Source organism: Pieris rapae, chromosome 7, assembly GCF_905147795.1.
Source record: "Pieris rapae chromosome 7, ilPieRapa1.1, whole genome shotgun sequence".
Lineage (NCBI taxonomy): Eukaryota > Metazoa > Arthropoda > Insecta > Lepidoptera > Pieridae > Pieris > Pieris rapae.
The window spans coordinates 10774349-10783170 of record NC_059515.1 but is presented as its reverse complement, the minus strand read 5'-3'; positions in this window follow the sequence as shown (position 1 = coordinate 10783170).

Genomic DNA, 8822 nt, shown 5'->3' with positions numbered 1-8822 from the left:
GATTTAAGTTCCACCTTTACGTGAATCGTTTAAGTTTGAACGTGTAGGAATCACGCGCGACGTATTCTGGTTACCTACCTAATATAAAGTACGATATTTTATATCGTACGCTAAATAATCATTATTTATGTGACTAGAAACTTAAACGGTGTAATTTCATTGATGGTTGTCATTCAATGACAGTTGACGGTGAAGGTCGAAACTTTAATTCGCAGCTTACAGACTCGTACTCGACAATTATTTATACTTTACAATCCAAGCAATGGATAAATTTTAATACTAACTAAATATATAGAATGAAACATATCTTTGCCAGCAAGGCATAATTTTTACAATATATAATTTTGACAAGGCAAGGCAACCTATGACATAAACACTCATGAAAAAAACGTACGAAAATCTTAAATGTTCTCAGACGTCATGCATTAGTTGAACAGTGAGTAGTGACGTGTTATTATTAATTCAGAAATGTTATTCATGTGACGTTAAACGCTTCGAAGCGAGAGAATTATTAATGAGCTCTGCAGATTACTAGCCATCTGTAAGTGGTCTTCACAACCACCATAGCTTTATTTCGGTGAACAATATTTAGAAATATACAAAACACGCGCTATGGAAACATGGTGGCATTCGATGTATGTATGTATGCTGAGGCCCGAGTTTGCTGTCAAACTTTTACCAACTTTTCGTAGACACATTTTTCTTATATGTTATGGTTGAATGTGTTTCGTCTTAAACATTTTTAACATTAGAACGTGATATTGCTTGCTCGTAGTTTTCCTTTAGGACTCGTTTAAAACACTATGTAATACAAATGTACTAATACTTTTTATGTTTTATAATTTAAAATTAAAATTAATGAGTCGTAGATTAAAACACACACTGTAAGTGACACACAGTCTTAGACAGTGTATAATTTATAATTTCAAAAATAAAAATAGCGAGTGATAAAAGTTTCTAATTTATAAAACAGTAGAGAATAGTTAGCTTTCCAGGAGAGATATTAAATTTCTTATTGTAAAACTGTGAATGATGAAAGTTAGAATGCCAGGATGCCTGAAGGCGCTGCTTTGTTGTTAATCGAAATATTTATTGCACGTGGAGTACTGCGTTGCGACTTGCGTTTTGAATTATTTTAAGCAACGCTACATCCTTTCCTTCACAAACCAAGCCTTATTTTTACGCTCAAATAAGATATTTAAAAGCCTAAATTATTATCTTAAAAGCAAGCTATGCAAGAAAAACATTTATTTCAATAAAAAAATTAAGTTTAATAATTTCCATAAGTAATGAGTAATTGTTTAGTAATTTTTGGGTGCTAAAGTTTTAAGTTCCTCATAAAATACAGTACAGAAGCTTATTTTTGGACGGCGATGTCCGAATATAATCCATAATGTTGTCCTGTCGAGAGAATTAGTTGTCACAAAATGTAAAGCCAAGGATGTATGGCGGTAATACGATTTCAACTGAACCAGAGTGCATCGCATACATTCGCAATGACTTCACCGACCGTCGACGATACAATATTGTCTATAAATAGGATTCCAATGAAATGGTACTACGGGGCTGCTTTTTAATGTTAATAATCTAAAATGTAAAGATGTAAAATACATAATCGTTTACCCGTTATATAATCTGTGTGTGTATGAATAACGACAATATTTCTATTTAGTTGCTTTTTACTTAAGATAATACATTTTCAGCGACACTAACAGCATAACTATGTTGTGTACAGTAGCTTAAAGTACCAAACAGTACAAATAAGCTCGTTTGAATAACATTTTCATAGAATATAACTCAGCTGTACACCGGCCACTGCCTGGCTCAAAGTTGCTTGAGCTGTTTGGGCTTTGTCAAAAGACTTGTTGGACGAATAACTTTTAGCCAAAATAATTTTGCATATATATATATAGGTAAATATATAAATAATAAATGTAAAAAAAAATATAATCGATTTATTCATATAATGGATACAACACAGAGCAATAGAATTAAGAAGAAATCTTAGTTTATTATAGTGCCATAAAAGTTCAATAAATTTTTTTTAAAGGAATTTATTTAAGTTTTGAGCTGTCCGAAAAACAAAGAAATCTCGTTCTTTTAATTTCCTGAAACTTTATAAATGATTATAGTCTACCTCTGAGTTTACTATATTTTATCCAGATAGAATAATATAGGTAGAGCTAATATTGTCACTTGCATTGACCAATGTTTTACAGGATCAATATAATCTGATTATCAAATCCTCTCTATGGAACCTATACGCTGCAAATTCAAATCATTTATCACCTCGATTATCCAGATCAGTCACGGATAAAGAACATACACATTACATTGAAATTATCGTAATTCAAGCACTTTTTTGTCTAAATTATTATGTCTTATGTTGTTTTAGCTTTATTGCTCTCACCTTACATATTTTTTTGTTATAAGATTTGTCTCGAAGGGTTATCCAGGTGCTCCAGTTATTAAATAAAATGGGGGGCAACCCCTTTTTATTATATACTCTTAAATATAGTATCTAGTTTTTTCAAAATGCTTATTAAAAGCAATTACACGGTTCGATCCTCTTTCCATGGATGGAAAGGTTGGAGGTTGCTCGTAACATAAGAAAAGCAATTCCAGAGTGCTTTTCCTATGTGAATAAACTGACCGAATTTGACGAACGAAAATATGAAATGTTATCAGGTTTGTCTTTTCAGTCCAGCAGGAATGGTTAAAATTACATTTCTCTGTTTGAGTTTTATTTGTTTGGCGAATAAGTAAGTTGTTTGAAAGTTTAATTGTTATGTATTGAGATTGTAAATTTTTATACTGTTTGTTAGCATACCTAAGTAAAATTTGAGTTTTGATTATTGTGTATGTAATATTATTAATTAAGTAGCATCATTTAATATTCCGTGAGCGTAGGTCGTTCGCTTTCGTTTAATATTCATCGGTGCTCGTAGCGCGACTCAATAAAACGTGTTTACGAGCGCGCGCCGATGGAACGCGAACGAACATATAAATTACAAACGCGCTCACCGATGTATTGCTTTTCCGATTTTATGATATACTTTAGCAAACATGACTTTAAACTAACCTTTAAAATCCATAGAATTTCGTTGTGAACCGCATATACGAACATTTATTTTTTTAAATAGACAATCTCAAAATAGGAAAGAACAAAAAACGGGAAAAGTTTAGATTAAACTTGGGTAGGTCTTTGAGTATCGTTTTAGATTCCATTAAGTAAAATAAGGTGCGAAACACTCGAGACACAAGATCTCGGGAGAGTTGTTCTTGAGTAGAAGCGCTCAAGCCATCACGCACCATTAGACGCCATTTTGCTGAAAATTACAACAAATTGTTGCAAACGCTCTATTGGGTTAGTACTTCTCCCAATATCTGCTACCCAACATTATTATTTTCTCTCGACTTATTAGAGTTTTACAATTTTGAGGTTTACAATTTTAAGTATTAAAAACTGACGAAATTGTCTTCTTAAGAGACAATATTAATTTCAATGCATTGTCGCTGTAGTAAAATTCTCTACAGCGACATTATTCTCACTGTCTCTGTTTGCACTAACAGAGAATCAGAGACAGAAGACAATTTAGACTACATTGAATTGGTTTATCATTAATATTTCATGAATAATATCTTGGCTTTGGACATTTTTAAATACATCAGTATGAAGTGTGAAGGTATTAAGTAATATACAATATCAACCGTCTCTATTGTGTCGGCGAACAGGCCGGCGGGAAATCTGATGGACCGCAGCAAGTCCTATCAAAGGGGATACATGCTGCAAAAGGGATGATAATTGTATATTTAGTTTATAAAAGTGCAGGTTTCATAAGAATAACAAGTGATACAAACCGTAGACTTAACGAATTGCTCGTTCATAGCTAATGTTATTATTTATCATGTGGCAGGGTTCTATCGCAATTTAACTTGTCGAAGCGTGTGTGTGGGCGATATTTGATTCCTTCTGGTAGATAAGTTTGTGGCGCGTAAATTGAATTACATCAGCCTGATTGGCCCGAAACGGTCGCTATTCTTGTGTACTAAATGGATCAGGTGACTTGTGTAAAGTACAATAAAAAAATTATGTGCACTTTGCTTGAATACATGTATAATAATATTAACAATTTATTGCCTTAGGCTTTAAATGAGGAATATTTTGAATAATATCCAAGTCGGAAGTCCGGGAGCCGGCAGGCAGCTGTAACGATGCTAGCACAAGTGGCAATTATGAGGTGTCAACAAGATAAATCTAAATTTTATGCGAAAAATATTTAATAAAATACTATGGTTCGCAATATAGTGAGTTTTCAAGAAACTGCCAATTTAAGACAGAAAATAAAAATTGTCATATTTCTCATGACAAATGAAATTTAATATTTAATGAATAATTGATAACTTTATCAAATTTATTTCAGTTTATAGTTTATAATAAATACGAATCTACGCCTGTAATGACAGCTGAGAGTGTGATATATATATATAGTTTATAAATATTTGAATTATAAATTGTGACAGCTCTTCAACGTTTATTATTATTTATAGATAATTCATAATAAGGTTTCTCCCCGTGTCGTCTATTCCGTGGGAAACTACAGGTGTTATAGATATTTATCGAGGTTTGTACGAAACGCTGATGTTAGAAAACAGTATTGTTTCATGTTTGGGTTCAACATTAGATTCACTTTTGCGGGTCTATATCTTAGGTGCGTGGTAAAATGAGCAGGTGTGTACGTATGGACCGACTTAGGGACGGAGAAAGTTTAACAGGTGAGATAATTGCTAATACAAAAAGCCTTCCGCTAACTCAAGGCTTTATAAAAGAAGAATAAACAGAGCTACAATAAAGCTTAATCTAATAAACTCTCCTGTGTCATGCAAAGCAACACGTAGGAGCCGCAAATTGGCGTAATGTAACCGTAGGGGAGGGGTCGGGAGGTATGAAATCAATTAAATTGCAGCCTGAAAGCCGAGCCAATAAGCCTGCATTAATTGCATCCCCTGTGTTGCACTTGCAATAATGGAATCGAATTCAGCCTACGCCAATCAAAATGTAGCCTTTTTAAGAGATTTAATGTAGTGCTTTCCACTTTGTGTTTTGGACCAGTTAATTTTCCAGTTAATTTATGAAACTCGATCCCGGTTAAGCCGCTTTAACTTTTTTCTAATAAGATTTATCCAAAATCGAACATGCAGCGATTACATCTTCTTTCCTGACAAAAGTAGTCGAATTAGGTCTAAGATATTTAGGCGTTTACAGTTGTTGCCTTAAGGCCATGATATAATGTTTTCGTAAAAGCATATATACAGCCATGCTAATACAAAACTAGTAACATTATAGGAAACTTTATAAAGATATGAAGTGAAGCGGTAGTTGAAGCCGTAGTTCATAGAATGTGTAAGTTATGTCAGTTGGAAGCTATTAAGTCTCAGTTAAGCCTAGATGTTTAAGTAGACTGAAGTTTATTTGTACTCTGTAATAGTGTGAAAGTGTGTCGATTTCGCTCGTAGAAGCATTCAAGTGTTAAGAAGAACTAAGAACTTTCTTCGTCCCGACAACACGACTTAATTTATATTACAACGAATTAGATAAAGTTATTAATGCTTCGTCACGATTGGTTAAAGAAATCAATTCAGTTCCGGGTTGCTAAGTTAATTCAAACAAAACCCACATATGTAAACTTTTCACATGTAAACTGTTTTTATAAATTAATCGTTCTCACTTACGAAAGTCACCGTAGAAATTACAAGTAATAGTATCAAAGAAAGAAATTCTTTAATTGATGTTTCACTAACCGATGGTGGAAATATCAAGTGCGTACTTAAATAGAAAAGTGCATTAGTTGTGAAGCGAGTTACAATAACTAGCAAAAGGTTTTCAATGTTCGCCGGCTGAGTCAGCCGCCACTAACGGATGAACACTTATCGAAGATAGAAATGCGACGATATCATATTTATTTCATATTATGCAAAATTTATTTGCAAGCGAGTTTTTTTTATCTCGTCACGTAACTCCATAAATGCAAATTTTAAATGTATATTTCATTTGTGTTTTATGCAGTGGATTTGTGATAGATATTCTACACATTTGAGCGACACAAACATACATAATTGCCAAATACTTTCACAAATGATTAGCTTATTATAATTATTCAATAAACGTAAGAATGTCCTGATAAAAGGAAAGATTCAAAATGAACCGAAGATGTATGTAGTCGAAGATTGAATGCAATTTACTATGAAGTGCCCGCGGCTGTTTATCTGCGCATCCGACCACAACACATTCTGTTACATTTCCACATAATGTAAATACTCCGCGACACCCGTTTATTGGTCTCCATTAAATTCACAACTTTTAACTGCGCATCCCATTCTAGTCCTTGACACCGCTAGCTAAGTGCTCATATTGCGTGTGGGTTTTGCTCATTCGTTCTGTCCGTTTTGGCCGTGGTTATAAAATAGGACATAGAATAAGTTCGCTCAGATAAATAGTTTGGGCCGGTGCCAGGTACGTAACGAGAGCTTTTGAAATATCACCCTTTTTAGTTTTCAAAGTTTTGTTTTGAACATCTCCACAGCCGCTAACGTTTTGGAAAATATTAATCGTTCAATCGTTGGCGTACAACACATTATGCGGCGACAGATTTGATTTGGGTCAAGAAGCAGTCACATCGATCACGAATACAGCCAAAAAGTTATTGGAACTTTGTGCCTTGTATTATGGATGATCGGAAAACGCGATTATTTAAGCTTTAAGCATTAACTTAACCATTACGTGTTTTGTTACGTTTTTGTTAATCATAAATATCATTGCAATCCGTGCTGTGGTGTATTGCCTCCGGCAGTAGTGAATTACATTTAATTATGTACAATTACAGTGAAATGTACATAATTAATTAATACAGAACTAGGCTAATGCGCGTTGATACCGAATATATTAGTATTTAATACAAATTGTCTATTCAACACCACGCATTAGCGGCCTCATTGCAGAGATTGTCAACGACTTAACAACCGTTGGTATAATTCACGTTAATATGTGTTGAGAACAGATGACTAAATAACGAGTACATAGAGAATTAGAAATTTAAAACGAAGCTATATCTCAAAAGTGGTTGAATACGGTTAGCTCAACAGTTATACAATATATAAGAGCCGTGTACATAATTATGTAAATGTGCTTTAAGGCTTTTATTTCTCGTCGTTTCTCGAAATTTCCGTCTGCTACACTGGATTACCTCAATCCTTTCTTCACTTTATTGAACCTATTTTACCTCACTTGTCACCAGCTTTTATGTCTCTTTGAAATTGCTTAATCAAGGGATTTATCAAACATGAGGGGTTTTATGTTTACCTGAAACCAGGAATTGTTAATTCAAATTAATTACGATATTTTAGGATAGTCATAATATACTAAATGTTCTGTTTAGTTACAGCTTGTACAACAGATCTCTCATAACCCCCAAATGCAAACGTTTCTGCTTCTGTTTCATTCTTGAGGCATGAGCTGTGTGCGATACATTATCTCGTCAATTCATGATTTTGTTATCTGTGCTCTGTTTTTAGTCACGGTACGTGTAAGTGATACTTCCTTACGATGACAGACTTAATATAAAAATGGAATCACAAGGATTTGAAAGTAATTATGCAATTCTACTTTGAACACACTAACTTAACCCAACCTCTGATTTATCGAAATCCCAAGTCATATCTTATAAACACAATTTTTACAATAATACATTAATATGTATTTTAGAATTACTGAAATACTAATGTAGATATGTAATATATCAGTAACTTTTTATTCAATAATATAAATCCGCAGTTCATGCAACAAGAACAGAATATTAATCAAATTGAATAATTTGAAAATGAAAGTCTGCTTCTGAATTTGACGGAATTAAAGCAATGAAGTAATGAAGTGAGCCGGGGAAGTATCAGAGGAGTGCCCAAATAGATTACACCGCGCTCCAACTTGTACAGGATGCGGTAATGCAACGCGGTTTGTGGTGCACTTCACGTAACTCCGCGGGACACTGGGACGATTCGATTACGCCTTCATCCATTGCAGATTATAATATTACAATAAAATTATGATATCACTAAGAATGCGTAATTTCCTTCTAGCTTGATAGAACTATCGAAATGTCCTTATCACGTTTAGTCTACTTGTAGAAGTATATAATATGTGGTTAGTACGTGTAATGTGGTATTCCTAATAAAAGTCAAATATTGGCCAGATATTTCATTCTTCTACGGTTGTGAATAATTAAGTTAAGTTTATTAAATCAAAAAATCAAATCGAACTCAGTGTGTCGCAGAGTAATTGGAGCCACGAATACCAGTGTTGCACTCAGGAAACAAGTATTAGTTCTGTGGGAAATTATTTCAAACTGAATTTCGTACAATTTCGCGCTTACATACAAACGTAAATTAATTGCATTGCATGGACAAGCCCTGTGTTTATAATGTAGATGAACGACAATATTTTTTAATATCAAACTGGAGTCTTGGCGGATACATAAACTTAAACATCAATTTCTACATTTTATTTCCATGAAATTATCTCAGCTGGTCGCAAAATTCATAGCATTAAAAGGCCAACGCATTTAGCGGGAAACATACGATATGCCAAATAAACCATAGTAATTTTTTCTGTCATAATTTTGAAATCTTTTTACACACTTTAATATGCTGATGATATATATTTCATTCTTATTCCTTATTTCGATCAGTTAAATGATTTTCTTCTCCCCTTTTATTCTCTGGATTATACCTGCGTAAATATTATAAATTAATTATCAATCATCATTAAC